General features: G+C 35.9%; 1 long non-coding RNA gene across 2 annotated transcripts in view; it reads right to left on the bottom strand.

Annotated features, from left to right (window-relative positions):
• LOC116624895 overlaps positions 1–17445 on the bottom strand; it is a 96825-nt gene extending 79380 nt beyond the window's left edge. The window contains exons 1-2 of one of the 2 annotated variants that reach the window (XR_004297968.1): positions 17213–17445; positions 4426–4530 (exon numbers count right to left, since the gene is read on the bottom strand). This is a non-coding gene — a long non-coding RNA (uncharacterized LOC116624895). Of the gene's footprint in view, positions 1–1224; positions 2171–4425; positions 4531–17212 lie in introns of those variants that run through there. The other variant, XR_004297969.1, reaches the window with a different exon arrangement.
• Between the last annotated feature and the right edge of the window lie 247 nt (positions 17446–17692).

Raw genomic sequence — 17692 nt, 5'->3', positions numbered from 1 at the left:
TCCACCAAAGAAGACATATATAATATGTACAATATGCAAATTGTGTGTATATATACATAAAAATATGTACAATATACTACATATATACACAAATAAGCATATGAAAAGATGGTCCACATCATATGCCATCAGAACAACACAAATTAAAACAAGATACCAGTACACACTTATTAGAATGGCCAAAATCTATAACACTTTAACAATAGCACATGCTGGTGAGGATGTGAACCAATAGGAATTCTCATACATTGCTGGTGGGAATGTAAAAAGGTACAGCCACTTTTGAAGAAAATTTGGCAGTTTCTTACAAAACCAAAGTATACTTTTACTGAATGATCCAGCAATCTTATTCCTTGGAATTTATCCAAAGGGGCTGAAAACTTACGTCCATACAAAAACCTGCACATGTACATTTACAACAACTTTATTCATACTTGCCAAAACTTGGAAGCAATTAAGATGTCCTTCAGTAGTACATCCAGACAATGTAAGATAATTCAGTACTAAAAAGAAATGAGCTATCAAGCCATGGAAATTCATGAAGGAAAATTAAGTGCATATTAGTAAGTGAGAGAAGCCAGTCTGAAAGGTTACACACTGTACCATTCCTACTGTATGCTATTGTGAAAAAGACACAACTGTGAACACAGTAAAAAGATCAGTGGTTGCCAGGGGTACCAGTGGGGAAATGAATAGTGGGGAGAGATGAATAGGCAGAGCACAGAGGATTTTTAGGATAGTGAAAATACCCTATATGTTATAATGATGGATATATGTTATTATATACTTTTGTCCAAACCCATAGAATGTATAACACAAACAGTGAATCCTAAGATAAACTATAGACATGGAGTGATTATGATGTGTCAATGTAGGTTCATCCTTGATAGAAAAAAAAAGTAGCACTTTGGTGAATGATGTTGATAATGGGAGGGAGGCTATGCATTTGTCTGGGAAGGGGATCTATGGGAAATCTTTAGTTTCAATTTTGTTATAAACCTAAAACTGCTTTAAAAAAAAATGTCTTAAAAAAGAAAACAAGTTTTCAGTTTGAAAAGGCTCAAAGTGCCAAGGAAGGTGAATGAAGAAAAACCCATACCTAAGTGATGACAAGCCCTCCTTGATTTTCCCCTCTAAACCTGTAAGCCTTCCTGCCTCTGTGCCATCTTTTCCTTCTTCCCATCCAGTTACAAAGGAGAATGCAACCATTCCCCAAAAACTTACCTCTCACTTGTACCCTGGTCTGAGAACTCACATCTGCTTAAGGTCTTTTCTCCTTCAGTTAGTCCCTTTCCCTCCAGCTGTATCATTTCCATCAATAGGCAATTATGTTCTAGAATTCTTATCCTAAAGCAACAATAAAATCCTCCTGTTATGTACATTCTGTCTTAGATCCTCGTTTCTCAGCTCTACTTGAGAATTTTCCTTTGTTGTCATTTTTTAAAAATAAGAGATATTACTTTCTCACCTTTCTCACTATTTCTCAATCTTTCCAGTATTTTTTTTTTAAGAATTGTTTACTTAGCTGCATCCAATTCCTTTCTTCTCCTTCACATCGCAGCCCACTTCTGTCTGGATTCCACCTTCAGAAGTCCACTGGCACTGCTTTTGTCAAGGGTACCAGAGACCAGATACTGATAAATTCAATGGATTTGGTGTTCACCTTAATCAGCCTCTCATCAGAGCTTGACACAGCTGATCACTCCTTCCTCCTTAGAAACTTATGTGCTCTTAATATTTTTTCCTTAACTCATTGGCTTTTACTTCTCAGTCTCTTTTGCTGATTCCTCCATTCTTACCAACCTCCTAGTAGACTTCTTCAGATTTTTCACTCTTCCTGATGTCTTTCCTTTCTGTACTCTCCCTAACTTATCTCATAGTTCCCTTGGTGTAACTACTACAGATGTGTTGTCAACTCTCATATCTATATTTCTGGTGTAGACATCACCACTAAGCTCTAAGCTCTAGAGTTGTGCATTCAACTTCTTCCCTGACATCTCAACTTACATATCTTAGCATTTCAAATTTAAAATATTCAAACCATGAAATAAAACGTGGTTCTCACAATCTACCCAGTTGCTCACACCAAAAACTCTAGGAGTCATACCTGGTTTCTTGCTATATCAAGTCAAAGAGCAAACCCTGTTGATTTTTTCTCTAAAACATGTCTTCTTCATCTCCTTTATTTTTAAGTAACCTCTAGGTTACTTCTTTTAAGTAATCTCTAGGTACCTCTCTTCATCTCCTTTATTTTTAAGTAATCTTTACACCTAACATGGGGCTTGAATTTTTAACCCCAAGATCAGGAATCCCGTGCTCTACTGAATGAGCCAGCCAGGTGCCCTCTTCATCTCCTTTATTACAAATAATCAAGTGACTTATTATGGTCTCCTTCAGTTACACTATACTTTTTATAAACATAATCTCACTCAGTCCTGCTAATAATCATGTAATGTGGACTAGAGAGGAAATGGACTCATTTAAGGTAATTAATTTGACCAAGTTCACACAGTAAGTAGTACAGATGAAATGCCAAACTAGTGGTCACAAGTATGTGAACAAATGATCACTAACATTTTGATTACCTGCTATGTGTTACACATTTTCCATATTTACTTTAATCCTCATAACAAGAACATGTAATTGTTATTATATTACAAATAAAACAGGAGATTTAAGCCAGTTGTCTCAACTTAGAGTTCTCTTTGCTTCCATTTTCAAATTCCTTTTAATTTCTTTCCATTCTTCTCAATACCACCAAAGACATTTTTCTATAAAAGCATGATTGCCATCATGTCTTTCCTCCGCATAAAATCCTTGAACAGTTCAGAATTGGTTACAGAATAATGTCCTTACCATGATGTTGAGATGCTTTTATAACCTGGCCACTGCCTTCCTTTCCAACTTCATTTCTTCCTACTTCTTACCATATCACCTGGATTTCAGCCATATTGACTGCTTTAGAGATCCAGTTTGAACAGGCTGCACTCTTTCTTTCCTCTATGTCTTTATCTGAGCTGTTTCTTCTGCCTTGAAAGTTTATCCCACATACAGTAGACACTGTAGTTGCTTTGCTATCATCTGTTTTGTTTCTTTCAATAGCTACCCCCACTTTGTTTACATATCCAATTTCCCTGGTACTATGGTTTGAGCTCTCAGCTCTAGCCAATCATCATGATTTTACACTCTGGTTTCAGTTTCTAGTTCAGATGACCCAAGCAGAGACAGTAAGACATGAAGTGAGGTTTATGTGAAAAATATTTCCTGACTCTTCTCAGGGGATTCTGGAATTCTTCTCTTGCAATTGATGTGTAGTTAGTAAGCCATCTTATGAACATGAAGGAAAATGGGTCTTCAACTGAAGCTTGACATTCGGGAAGGCAGAGGAAAGAAAGGATTATGTTAGGTCTTTCCTTAATGACATCACTAAGCTGCTGAAACAAACCAACATTGAAGCTAACTTTACCTCTAGACTTTCCAGTTATATGAATCTCTTTTATTGACAAATTTTTCTGCTAGTTGCAACTGAGAGCAGCTAAATATTACACATTTTATCATATAAACAATTTCACTAACAACTGGCCTTCCTAATATCTCAGTTGAAGTATTTTTTTTTTTCTCGGTGTAAGTTTCTTTTGTACACCTTTATCAAAGCCTGTAGCACATTGCTTTAATGATTAGTTTGCTCCCCCAGGAGACTGAACACCTAAAAGGAAAGGCGTTCATGTTTTTTGCTGCTCTATGAGTTTGTTATCAGACTGAGTGTGCTCATAAACAGCCCACCATCCATCCCGAAAACACTTTCATTTAATGCAATTTCTCAAGCTCAGCACTATTGATATTTTGGGCCAGATACATCTTCATTGTAGAGGGCTGTCCTGTATAATGTATAATATTTAGCAGCATCCTTGGCCTCTACTCATTAGATGCCGGTAACATAACCCCTTCCCCCAATGTGTGACAATAAAATGTGTCTAGGAATTGATAAATATTCCCTTGGAAGTAAGATTGTCCAATTGAGAACTACTGACCTAATATAGTGATCAAGAGTATGAATTTTTTTTTTTAGAGAGAGAGAGAGAGTGTGCACTGGAAGAAGGGGAAGAGGGAGAGAAATAATCTTAAGCAGGCTCCATGCTGGGCTCCATCTCACAACCCTGAGATCATGACCTGAGCCAAAATCAAGAGTCAACACTTAACCGACTGAGCCACCCAGGTGCTCCAAGAGTACAAATTTTATTACAAACATTTTCTTGGGCTTTTAAGCTAATGGCAATTCATAGAAGTTAATTCTTACAGGATCATATTATATCCATCCTTGAATATACACAGAAAGAGCTAAAAATCCGAGAAAGGGCAAAGTATAATGGTTTCGTGAAAACTATTGTTTTGGTATGTATTAAAGGAGTGTGAAGGTAAACTCACCTTTACTGGGTACAGGATATGATCTCACACACCAAACCTGCTTTTCTCATAAGCCAATCCCCCTCCAGAAACTTCTCATTCCAAAAGGATGGGTCACTTTCATCACTGAAAAAGGAAGGACCAAAAAGAGGAGAACATTTCTTGTAGGTAAAGAATATTATATTAGGTGCCTGTAACAGAGCTTCACACAAAACCTCTTTCATCACTTCCTTGTTTCTTACACATACCCAGCCTAATCCCTAAATGGTTTCTCTCCATGTAGAGTGAGATCTTTCAAACTGTTACTAATTATAAACTTCTTCAGAAGCAAGGTGTTTTCACTGAGGGTGAACGTGCAGGTACTTGAGCCCACACAACCTCCTTGGCCTCGGGGCAAGCACTTCTGCCTGAACTGCCTTCTCTAACAGACAGGATGATGAAAACGGAAGCTATAGAACTGGGTGAGCCAAGCCAAAAACCTTGTTTGGATGATTAAGTGTTCTATAATACATAAAGAATTCAGAGAAAGGGTGCAAAGTGAATGCACCTCACCATGATCTGACAGAATAATCTATAGTCCCTATCTTTATGTCCAAACATACTTTTATTTATACCAATCACTACTTGAATACATCATTTTGGTAAATGTGAAAACTAATTACTGAAGGTGAAATCTGTAACTTACAATCATGAATTTTGACTTTTCTTTTTCCCAATCTCTTCGGTTGAAGCAAACACGTTTGCCTTTGAATCTAAATGTAGTTTTAATATTAATTTTCAGATATATTTACTTAAAAGTTTACAAGACTTCAGTTAGAAGTCTTGATTCCAAGAACAAGGACATTAATGAAAGCCATAACAATTATATATAATGTTAATAATTAAGGTCACTGATATGATTAAGAATGATCATGATGTATGGTATGGTTCATTTCTTCAGATACTCCAAAAAACAATATAATTTTAAGAATTGATCTAGCTATGGATGGAATGTCTATATTTCCTCTATAGAAAAGAGATTTTTACATTAAAAAATTAAGTCATGACCATAATAGAATTCCCCTGGAGCCTGGAATGGAAGACTGTAATGGGTATTTTTTTTTAAAGATTTCTTATTTATTTATTTGTCAGGGAGAGAGAGAGAGCACAAGCAGAGGGAGAAGCAGGCTCCTCGCTGAGCAGGGAGCCCTATGCAGGACTCAATCACAGGACCCTGGGATCGTGACCTGAGCTGAAGGCAGCCACTTAAGGGACTCAGCCACCCAGGTGTCCATGTAAAGGGTATTTTTATTTTTGCTTTGTAGATGGTAATATTCTTTAGGATTAGCTTGGGGGTAGATACCAAGTCTAAGATTGTGGTTTTTTTTTTTTTTTTTGAAGTTTTCCTAGGTTCCTATGAATATTTTGAATAGTTAACAGAGCCAAAATATTAACTGATGTAATAATTTCTCACTATTCTGATTCTATATCCTAATGCATGTGGAGCCACTTGTCTCTATCTTTATATCCTGCCTAATAATACCTATCCTATCTACTAAATTCCTATAATATACTATGCATATAGTATGCCAATAAATTACCCTCCCCCCAAAAGAACTCTGAGACAATACCATTATTCCTATTTTATGGATGAGGAAACTGAATTTGGAGAAGTCGGGAACTTACCCAAAGTCACATAGCTTGCAAGAAACAAATCGCGTTCTTTCTACGAAGAAAGGCAATTAGGTACCTCATCCATCAAATAGTCATAAGACAGAAGACAGAAGGGATCATCTGGGTCTTTGTGTTCCACTAAAAGAAGAGTCTTTTTTTTTTTTTCTTAAAGAGAGAGGGTGCACAAGCAGGGGGCACAGCAGGCAGAGGGAGAAGCAGCTCCCCGCTGAGCAGGGAGCCTGATGCGGGACTTGATCCCAGAACCCTGGGATCATGACCTGAGCTGAAGGCAGACACTTAACGACTGAGCCACCCAGGCACCCCAAAGAAGAGTCTTATTATTGAATATGTAGGTGGCAGGCACAAAGCTGGAAGTGAAAGCTAATAAAACTTCAAATGAACTTAGCAGGTTAAAAGAACAGATATCCCAAATCAACAAGATGAAATTATTATAACAATGGATGTAGGGGCCTAGACTTACCTTTAAAAAAACATCCATTAAAAAAAAAAATCCGTAAAGAATGGGTGGTTGATTTGGGGTGAAGCCTTCTCTCTCAACAATCATTGGTCATAAGCAGCTTACAACTGTCTCTTTGTCAAATATCTTAGGCCATTGGAGCCACATGGTGTTCATAGCGTTCCCCTTATCTATCAACCTAGTAACCCTAGCAGAAATAAAACTGATTTGTTTAGCCTGATCTGTTTTTTTGGAACTCATGCTGGATTCTCACTGGAAACTACATGACTCACGTTTTCCTAAGCTATCCATTTAATAATATATTCTAGAAAAATTTCCCAAGGTTTGATGCAAAGTTTACTAGTTAGAAATCCCTGAGCTCTATCATTTTCTTCTTTTTAAAAATATCAGAACAACCCTTCTTTGGCCTTCTGCCATCTTTACACAATTTTTCAAAGACAACCAATGGAGAGCTTTATGTTCATGTATCCAAGTACTTTCAGAAACCAAGTTACAACCTGGACCTGTAGTTTGAACGCAGATTAAAGTTATTAGTTATAGGTTAGGAAAGGAAAAAAGTTTTCTTTTTGTGACTTGTTGATTTTAGTTCCCCATTCCTAAATAGTGGGCCTCTCTGCCTAATTCTTATTATTCTGAAAATCTAGAAAGGAAGGAAGGTAGGTAAAGAGAAGAGAGAGGAGAAGAAGAGAAGAGAAAGAAGAGAAGAGGAAAGGAAAGAAAAAGAAGGAAGGAGGAGAAGGAGAGGAGGGAGGCAAGGAATAAAAAAAGAAAAAATTTTTTGTTTAGCATCATTTTCCAATTCTTCATTGATTATGAACTTCAAGACACCATAGATAAAATCTCCCAAGCTTCACATTATTCATAGATTTCTCAAGAAGTTCTTCCTTGTCTTAATTAAACCCAGAGAGTTTCTCTTACCACTTCCATTTAAAACATTAAATTTTCAAAAGAATAAGTCAAGAATTTTCATAAACTACTTTTACTCTAATCATAAGGACAGAAGATACCTGATTAATGGAAATCACCTATAAACACTATATCTTGTTTATATACAATACTATGTAGCAGTGCCTTAATGCAGAGAATCTGTTTCAAAATCATCTTAAAAATAGCCAACCTACTCAAAACATGTTTTTACTTCTAAGAACACAGGTGCAGAGCCAAGAAACTAAGAAGTTCTGGTGCTAATAGTTAGAAAAGCCATTCACAGAGAAAACATTTGTGATTAGTTAGTACAAACTTTCCCTTAAAAGGTATCTGGTTTTGTTTGCACTTGTAATGAAGTATTTTCCCATCTTGTCATAAAATTATTTTAGAGCTTCTGTTTAAAGGCAGCATTGATTTTAACACATTAACTGAGAATGTCTCATATTTGGCATATGAATGTAACAGAATAGTTGGCCATTTAAAAATACAGTCATGGAGCACTGGGTGTTATACGAAAACAATGAATCGTGGATCACTACATCAAAAACTAATGATGTATTGTATGGTGACTAACATAACATAATAAAATTAAATTAAATTTAAAAAAAAAGAGCTTATATGAAAAAAAATACAGTCATGGGGCGCCTGGCTGGCTCAGCCAGTAGGGCGTGCAAGTCTTGATCTTGGGGTTGTGGATTCAAGCGCCATGTTGGGTGTAGAGATTGCTTACAAATAAAAAAAAAATCTGAAAATACAGTTGATGTTTATTTAAAATCTGAAATGCAATGTAAAGGTACTCTTTGGAAAAATATAGTGGTATTCTTTTCTATATACCCACTCTAATTTCTTAGGTTCTTCCTTGTCCCTAGCCACATCTTCCATTCTCAATCATCACATTATATCAACTCTCACTTTAATAAGTGATTCTAAATTCCATTTCCAGTTTTCTTTTCTTGCCCAAGAGTTAGGCCTCTAAAACAATCTCCTCCTCACTCCACTCTTCGACTAAGCAAGAAAAAAGGAAGGGAATCCTATTGTTTCTAACCTAGAAAGATTTCCTGTGCTGTACCTTCTGGCCCACTACCTTACTTTAGGCCTCTCATAATCTGTCACCAAGATAATAAGAATAGCCTTTAATTGGTCTCCTGCTAAATAAATTTTTCCCATTCTTGTCTAATATCCACACTGCCATATCTGATAACTTTCTAATTTTCATCTTCCGTTGGATCCCTGTTGCCTTCAAAACAAAAGTGGCGCTCATTGGCATCAGAATCCACACTTGGTCCCCACTGATATCCTGAGCCTCGTATGACCCACCCCTATGCTCCTATCTCTGGATAAACCATGAATATATCCTCACCTGAATATGCCATGCTCTTTCACAACAGGGTATTTTTGATTATTCATTTCACTGGGCCTGGAAATTTGTTCTTCTCTTCTCCTCACATAACTTCTAATTCTTCAAGCCCACTGCAAATATCACTTCCTGTATGATTTGATTTTCTTACTCAGAATTAACCATCTACTCCCCTTTGCCTATAGCACTCAGTGTTCAGTATACTCTTCTTAAATAGTCTCTCTAAAAAAAGTTAATTACTAACCTTTATCAATGTTTTAACATTGGATTTCATGTACTTATATTTTCCTCCAGTTGTCTAATGTGTTCAAGCCTAGTCTGCCCAATAGGAAGACAATAAATAAATTCCTAGAGGTAAGGCATCGAAAGATTCATAGCCTGAACTAAATAATAATCTTAACTAAATAAACTACCTTTACCTCAAAGTTAGTTTCCTGAATTAAAGTTTTTATCATTTCTGTGTAAAAATACCAAAACTTGATGTAATCTGTTATGTGGTCATTGCTCAGTCTATTTGGAATGTGATTTGAATATGTTAATAATTTGGGGAATTTTTTCCAAGATGATACATAAGGTGGATGAATATCACGGAGCTGACACAAGAAATTGAAATAGATCTCATTTAAAGTTACAGTGCAAATCATAAGTTATATGGCTTTCATCAGTTTTACAATAATCAAGAATAAAGTAGAAAAAGCAGCTAGTAACAGTCACCATTTTAGAGTTTCCAACATTACCATAGTTATACCAATTTTAACAATCTGGATAAAAACCTAGCATACTGTATATGCTTCTTATTCATTTGTTTTTTTTTTTAATAATGTGAAGCTAGGTAAATTCTATTCTTTTATGTAGTTCATCTAAAGTTGACAGATTTTAATCTTTTTTAAAATCACTGAAAATACTTTAAAATGACTCCTGAGTGGGTTTAGGGACTTTTCAGTTTTCTTGATATAAGTTTATGAGAAATATTGTTTTTAATAACAGAATTTTTTATTGTTTAACTTTGGCTGAAAATTAACTTACTAGTTTCTTTGCCATCTAACATTTCTAATTAGAGTCATTTGTAATTTGAAGTATCTGATTTATATAATTACATTGTCCAATATCTAAAAATAAAGTTTGTGATCCATTGTAAGAAAACCATTCCAAACAACAACAAAAAAATATGTGCAAAGTTGTTCATCACATCATGATATATACCACAAAGTTTCATAGAACTTCAATTTCTAAAAGTAAATATTATAAATAATAGACTGAATCTAATATTACAGAGTTTGAATGACTCTATAGCAAAGTAAAAAATGCTTGTGTAAATTACATTTTTTAAAAGCAGAATATAAAGTTATATGTTTATTATGATTACAAATATGTAAAAAAAGATTATTTAGAGGTAAAAAGAGATGAAGGAAGAGATTCCAAAAATGTCAGTGATGGTTGTGTTTAATTTATCCATTTGGGAAGATAATTTTTCTCCCTTTCTTTATTTCCCAAGATCTATAAGGCTGTGTCATGATTATTTTAAACTTATAATTTAAAAGAATTTTTGCAATAATACATATTCAGTAAAGTATTCTAGCAAGAAATCTATTTGGTACCTAAATTTACCAATTAGTTTATTACTTTTAGGTACTTAAAATAACCTAAAATTGTGTTATCTATACAATATTAATAAAGATACAAATACTGCCATCTCACACATGTTCTTATTTTATTTGCAAAAAAAAAAAAAAGTAGATCACCACCATGCCTATTCTGCTTGTTCTCACAATTTCTATTCTACTTTTCTTCAATTTCAATATGTTTTCTTTTCTTTTTTTTTTCTTTTCTTTTCTTTCTTTTTTTTTGTCAGAGAGAGAGAGCACAAGCAGGGGGAGCAGCAGGCAGAGGGAGAAGCAGGCTCCCCGCTGAGCAAGGAGCCCGATGTAGGACTCAATGCCAGGACCCTGGGATCATGACCTGAGCTGAAGGCAGATGCTCAACTGATTGAGCCACCCAGGCATCTCAAATTTCAATATATTTTCTTAGGTTCATCTTCAATTCATCACAGATATGAATGGGTGGATGAGTCAAGACCTGGCAAATGGAAAGGATCTAGCTTACCTCTAGAGTCTCTCTCAATGCATGGCTATGCTGGTTATCTAAAAAATCATCTTTGAGGGGCACTTATATGTGTTTCAGACACAGTGCCAAACATTTAAGTTCGGTATTCTCCAAACAGACCTATTAAATGACTTTTATTATCCCTATTTTATGTATAAGAAAACCACGTATCACAACATTCAGTAGGTAACATTCACATAAAGCTTCTGACTTTGGTAAGGTGCTTGTGTCTTCAAGGGTAGCTATTGTCCTCTGGTCCACAGATCCTCATTCTATCCTCTCTCTGTAACTCCCCTAGTTTTCTGCCAAGGTTTAGCTGCAGAAAGTGAGGAAAGTAGTCTGACTACTTAAACAGAATGTCAACTAGTCATCCTGTTTCCTATCTCACCTTCACCCCCACTTTCATAGGTATCTGGTGCCAATAACTTCTGAGCCTATAGGGATCTACAGTGGGAAAAAAAAAAATTTCTTCCTGAATCTCTCATTGTTTGTTTCAGATTGAAGTACCACATACTTCAATATTTCCGTTTTTAAAATACTGAGCTCTTGCTGCTGTTCCTTCCTCTTCTCCTTTTTCTTCTCTTTTTTTTCTCTCAATATTTTATTTTGAAATATGATATACACACCTAAAAGTGAATAAAACATATATACGCATCTATGGTGGGCAATACAATGGCTCCAAAGACATCTATGTCCTAATCACCAAGACCTTTAAATATATTATCTTACATGGAAAAAATATAGATGTGATTAATGATCCTGAGTGGTGCCTGGGTGGCTCAGTCAGTTAAGTGTCCAAACCTTGGTTTCGGTTCAGGTCATAATGTTGTGGTCATGAGATGGAGCCCTGAGTCCAGCTCCTTGATGAGCATGGAGCCTACTTGAGATTCTCTCTCTCCTCTCCCTCTGCCCCTCTCCCCAACCCCAGCTCTCTCTCTCTCTCAAAAAAAAAAAAAAATCTGGGGCACTTGGGTGGCTCAGTTGGTTAAGCCTTTGACTCTTGATTTCGGCTCAGGTCATGATATCTCAAGGTAGTGAGATCAAGCCCCACATAGGGTTCCACACTGAGCATGGAGCCTAGTTAAGATTCTCTCTCTCCCTCTCCCTCTGCCCCTCCACCCGTCCACTCATGCTTTCTCTCCCTCTGAAAAGAAGCTCAATATGCGGATTTAATTCTGGATTACCGAATTGGCTCAATATATCCACAAGGGTTATTACAGGTGGTCATAGAGAGGATGTGACTGCCCATTGACCTGTGAAAAGGATTCCAGCAATCAGAGGCTTCTCACTCCCTCACCTGTCCTTGGAATGTGCATTCAGCTTGCCTTCCCTGCTCCTAGAAGTTGCCCCAAGGACAGCCTTGAGATAGTGACTGGTGTTGAGAACATCTGGATAGCATATATGAGTGAACCCAGTTAAGGCCTGTATATAAACTTTTAAGATTCAATGGGCAGACATGGAGATCTACTTGTCTTATGGCCACCAAAGTCAAGAATTGTATAAGTTCCCATGCTTATTAAAACCGCCACCTACCAATCTGAAGTGGCCTGCTTCTTTCCTTGGTCTTTCCCTGCTCTTTGATTATGGGGACCAATTTCAGATTATACTAAGGAAGCTCCCTAGGAGGTTGCAAACCAAAGAGGTGAGTAAAGTGAAAGAGGAAGGAAGGAGATGAAGTCAGAATGATATGTGAGAAGCTGCTGCTGCTTTGAAGATGGAGTAAGGGAACTAGGAGCCAAGGAATGCCAGTGGCCTCTAGAAGCTGGAAAGGGGAAGAAACAAATCTTCCCCTAGAGCCTTCAAAAAGTAACATAGCACTGTTGACTCCTTAATTTTTGCTTAGTGAGACCTATGTTGGACTTCTAACCCACAGAACTATAAGAAAATAAATAAGTGGTGGTTTGGGTTTTTTTTTAAAGATTTTATTTATTTATTTAGAGAGCACATGCTAGCAGGGGGAGGGTTAGAGGGAAAGGGAGCAAGAGAATCTCAAGCAGACCGCACTGAGTGTGGAGCCTGATGTGGGGCTTGTTGCAGGGCTAAATCTCACGGCCCTGAGATTATGACCTTGAGATCATGACCTGGGCTGAAATCAAGAGTCAGATGCTTAACTGACTGAGCCACCCAGGAGCCCCATAAATTTGTTTTAAGTCACTATGTTTCTGGTAATTGTTAAAGTAGCATTAGTAAACAAGCACAGCATAATATAAAAATAATTAAAAGTTAATACCCATGCGACCATCATCAAAAAATAAAACACTACCAAGCCCTTAGCAGCAACTGCCCTCTCTTCCCCTTCCATATGTCCTTACTCCAAGATATCCCCTTTGTACTAAATGTAACTACTCTCTTGATATTTATGTCATACTATTCCTTGTTTTTCTTTATATTTTTACATCCCATGAATGTATACAAAAAATATACTTTAGTTTTGCTTGATATTTTTAGTATAATAAAGATGTATGCATTGTGTCTCACTCCTTTAGTTCAACAGTATTTCTACATGATTCATGCACATTGCTGTGTATAATTCTAGTCATTGTAATTTATTTTTTTATTAAAGCCTATTTTATCTGATATAACTATAGTTATACCAGCTTTCTTTTAGTAGTGCTTCTGTGCTATTTAATTTTCCATCCTTTTCAAATTTTCTGTATCCTTATGTTTTACATATGTCTGTTTTAAATAGCATATAGATAGGCTTTTAAAGCAATCTGATAATCATTGTCTTTAACTGGCATTTAGTCCATTTATACTTAATGTAATAAATGATAGATTTAAATTTAAATCTGCCATCTTGTTTTGTGATTTCTATTTGTTACCTGTTGTTTTTTTTTTTTTTCCCCTATCTCTCTTTCTTGCCTTTTTTGGGAGGAGGAGCAGATTACTGAGTGTCTTCTATCATTCCATTTTTTTTCTTCTACTAGTTTGAAAAATTTTTTTTTATTCTTTTATTGTTGCATCCTTAAGTTGTTCAACTTAGATGTCTCCAATAAAATAATAGATTTATCAGTGGTTAAAAATGCTCATGGGAAATTTTACAGATCAAGTGGACATCATCTGATCTTAGCCTCAATAATGTAAGTCAACCAGACATATTCTTGTGGTGTGATGAAATGTAAGGCACACAATCTCACCTGTGCAGTACTATTACTGATAAACCAAGCTACTGATTGATATTCCTATGGACTGAACTGTGTCCCTCCAAGTTCACAAGGTGAAGCACTAATCCCCAGTGTGATATTTGGAGGTGTAGCCTTTGGGAGGTAAATTCATTTAAATGGTGGGGGCTAATAATGGGATTAGTACTGTTTTAATGAGACACCAGAGAACTTGTTCTACCTCTCTCCCTTTGTGTCCACAAAGAAGAGGTCATGTGCGCACACAGAGGGATGGTGGCCACCTATAAACCAAGAGAAGCAGTCTCAGGATGAAACCTCTTTCCAGCAATTTCTTGGACTTCCAAGCTTCCAGAACTGTGAGAAAAGTAAATGTCTATTGTTTAAGCTACCCTGTCTATGGTATTTTGTTGTGACAACCAGACCAAGAATAGATCTAGTCAAACTAATCAAGCATCTAGGTCTAATTATTAGTTTACAGGACATTTGGGGAAAAAATGAAAAATTTAAGTAGTAACCATCCAAATCTAGAATATAGGCTATTTGATAGGACAAATACTCATTTTCTTCAACAACTCAATGAAAAGAAAAAAATAGGAGTTTGGTGGGAGTGGGTGGGTGAAGGACACTGTTACAGAATAAGAGACAAAACCAAATGTAATGTGTGGGTTTTGTTCGGATCCTGACTCTAATAAACCAACTGTAAAAGCTCATTTGGAAGATAATATGGAAAATATGAATGTGAACTGGGTATTATTAAGGAATAATAATTAATTTTGTTAGATATGGTAGTCATAAAGGATTGAATTTTTTTTATTTTATTTTATTTTTAAGATTTTATTTATTTATTTGACAGAAAGAGAGACAGCGAGAGAGGAACACAGCATGGGGAGTGGGAGAGGGAGAAGGAGGCTTCCGGCCAAGCAGGGAGCCCAATGTGGGGCTCGATGTGGGGCTCGATCCCAGGACCCTGGGACATGACCTGAGCCGAAGGCAGATGCTTAATGACTGAGCCACCCAGGCGCCCCAAGGGATTGAATTTTTAAAAAAGTCTTTAGGGGCACCTGGGTGGCTCAGTTGGTTGGAGGTCTGACTCCTGATTTCAGCTCAGGTTGTGATTTCAGGATTATGGGATCATGCCCAGCATGGAGCCCACTTGGGATCTCTTTCTCCCTCTCCCTCTGCCCTTTTCCCCACTGTCTCTCTCTCTGTCTCGCTCGCTCTCAAAAAAGAAAAAAAAGGAAAGAAAAAAAAAAGGTCTTTATGAGGGCGCCTGGCTGGCTTGGTCAGGGGAGCATGCAACTCTTGATCTCGGGGTTGTGAGTTTGAGTCCCACTTTGGGTGTAGAGATTATGTCAATAAATAAATATTTTTTTTTAATTAAAAAATAAAAGACACACAAAAGGGTCTTTATCATTAAAGATTCATATTGAAAGATTTATAAGTAAAATGACATAATGTCTATGATTAGCTATAAAATACTGTCTACTCCAGCAAAAAGAAAATAAAGGTGTGGGACAGGTGAAGGAAGATTGTTAAAATGTTAATTGCTGGAGCTAAATGACCCATACTAAGGAATTCACCAAACTATTATTTCTATATGATTGAAAATTTTGTGCATGATTTAAAAAATCTAAATAAAATATTTTTAAAATCTAGCATTAATCAATAACTCTAGTCTCTTACCAGAAAATAACTTCTGGGATTCTATTAGTTTCTTATTAGTGCTATAAAAGATCACTACAAATTTAGCAGCTTAAGACAACACAAGCCTATCATCTTACAGTTTTGAGATCTGAAGTCCTAAAATCAAGAAGTCTGCAAGTCACCAAGGATGTATTTCTTTTGGAGGCTCTAGAAAAGAACCCATTTCCTTACTTTTTATAGTTTCTGGAGGCCATCTGCATTCCTTTGTTTATGGTCTCTTTCCATCTTCAAGGCCAGCAGTATAGCATCTTCAAATATCTACCCATCTCTGTCTCTTTCTCTCTCTCTGTCTCTCCGTCTTTTTCTCTCCTTCTTTTCTCTCTCTCCTCTCTCATCTCCTTTTATGATTAAGACCTTACTGTCTCCCTCTTCTAACTTTTGTGATTATATTGGGCCCATCCAAATAATCCAAAATAAGCTTCCTGTCTCAAGATCCTTAATTTAATCACATCTGTGGAGTCCATTTTGCCATATAAGGTAGAGAATTAGGATGTAGACATCTTTTAGAGGTCATTATTTGGCCTACTATAAGGACTTGTATACTATACTTGATTTACTTTAATTCTACATATTTTTCAAGACCCAAAAGAGAGAAAGGGAAGAATATACACAACTGAAGTGAAAGAAGTTCAGAGTTAGGGGGAAAATTGCCTTTCTTCATCACATATTTTATTTAGGTATCTATAATTTGCCTTTAAGGATGTATTTCACAATTTGATTTCCTTCTTGATTTAACATCTATAAAAGCCCATAGCTAAAAACAGAAATATATATATAGAAAAATTTTTAAAGAAAATAAAAGTTATCCATAATTTTACTACCCAAACATAACAAATTTGGGAGAATTTATTTTTAGCCTTTTATTTTCACTTTTTTTGAACAGTGAGATTATAGGGGCACCTAGGTGGCTCAGTCGGTTAAGTGTCTGCCTTCGGCTCAGGTCATGATCTCAGGGCCCTGGGATCAAGCCCCATGTCAGGCTCCCTGCTCAAAGGAGAGTCTGCTTCTCCCTCTGCCTCTCCCTTCCCCCCTGCTTGTGCTCTCTTTCTCTCTTTCTCTCTCAAATAAATAAAATCTTTTAAAAAAATAAAGTGAGATTATATATTATAAAAATATTTGGATCTTTTTGTACTTATATAATCCTATGTAATGACCATTTACTTCTATCATGGAATATTTTCAAAAATGTCATTAATATCTTTGTGTTACCCTATTGTTGGGATATGACATAATTTATAAAACCATCAACCTATTTTGAATGTATTTATTGTCTTATGAGTGATTACTAGAAATAGCATTATTGGTTCAAAATATATAAACATTTTTTATGGTCTTGAAGCATAGCAAGAATTGCCCTCTTGAAATCTTTGGACTTTTCTGATTGTAATTTTAAAACAGACCCAGAAAATGACCAGTTATTGCCTATTATTTTCTTACAATTCAGTTATATTAGCAGCTCTTTACCTTGTTTTGTTTATTGTACTTCCCACATTTTCTTTTATTTTTCTCTTTCCCTTCTTTCATCTCTTGAGCATATTCACAGACACCAATCAGTATGGGGATAAACAAAAAATAGGCTTTTTAGATGATCAAGACTTACTCTTACCTCCTATAATGGAGAAAAGAGATTTAGAATAATGAATGGATGGATCAGACAATTAATCATTATCATACTTTAATCAAATGTTAACTGTAGGTGAAAGTACTATCCAGAAGAAAATAAAAAGTAATATTTTATAAAATTAGACACATTCGCAATGCTATTTATTTTTGCTTTCCTAGATTTCCTTTTGACCTCACTCTGTTTGTATAACAAATACTCAAATATATATTCAGAATTAGTTCTAAGGAATTTAGTGGCCAAAGATTTCAGACTTGCAATATCACAAAAATCTAAGGATTACTAAGAAAGGTAGCATGGGCCAGTGACAGGAGCTATGATCT

This window comes from Phoca vitulina, unplaced genomic scaffold, assembly GCF_004348235.1.
Source record: "Phoca vitulina isolate PV1807 unplaced genomic scaffold, GSC_HSeal_1.0 scaffold71, whole genome shotgun sequence".
NCBI classification, from domain to species: Eukaryota; Metazoa; Chordata; class Mammalia; order Carnivora; family Phocidae; genus Phoca; species Phoca vitulina.
Note: the sequence above shows the minus strand (reverse complement) of the source record. Positions and strands in the feature narration are given on the sequence as shown.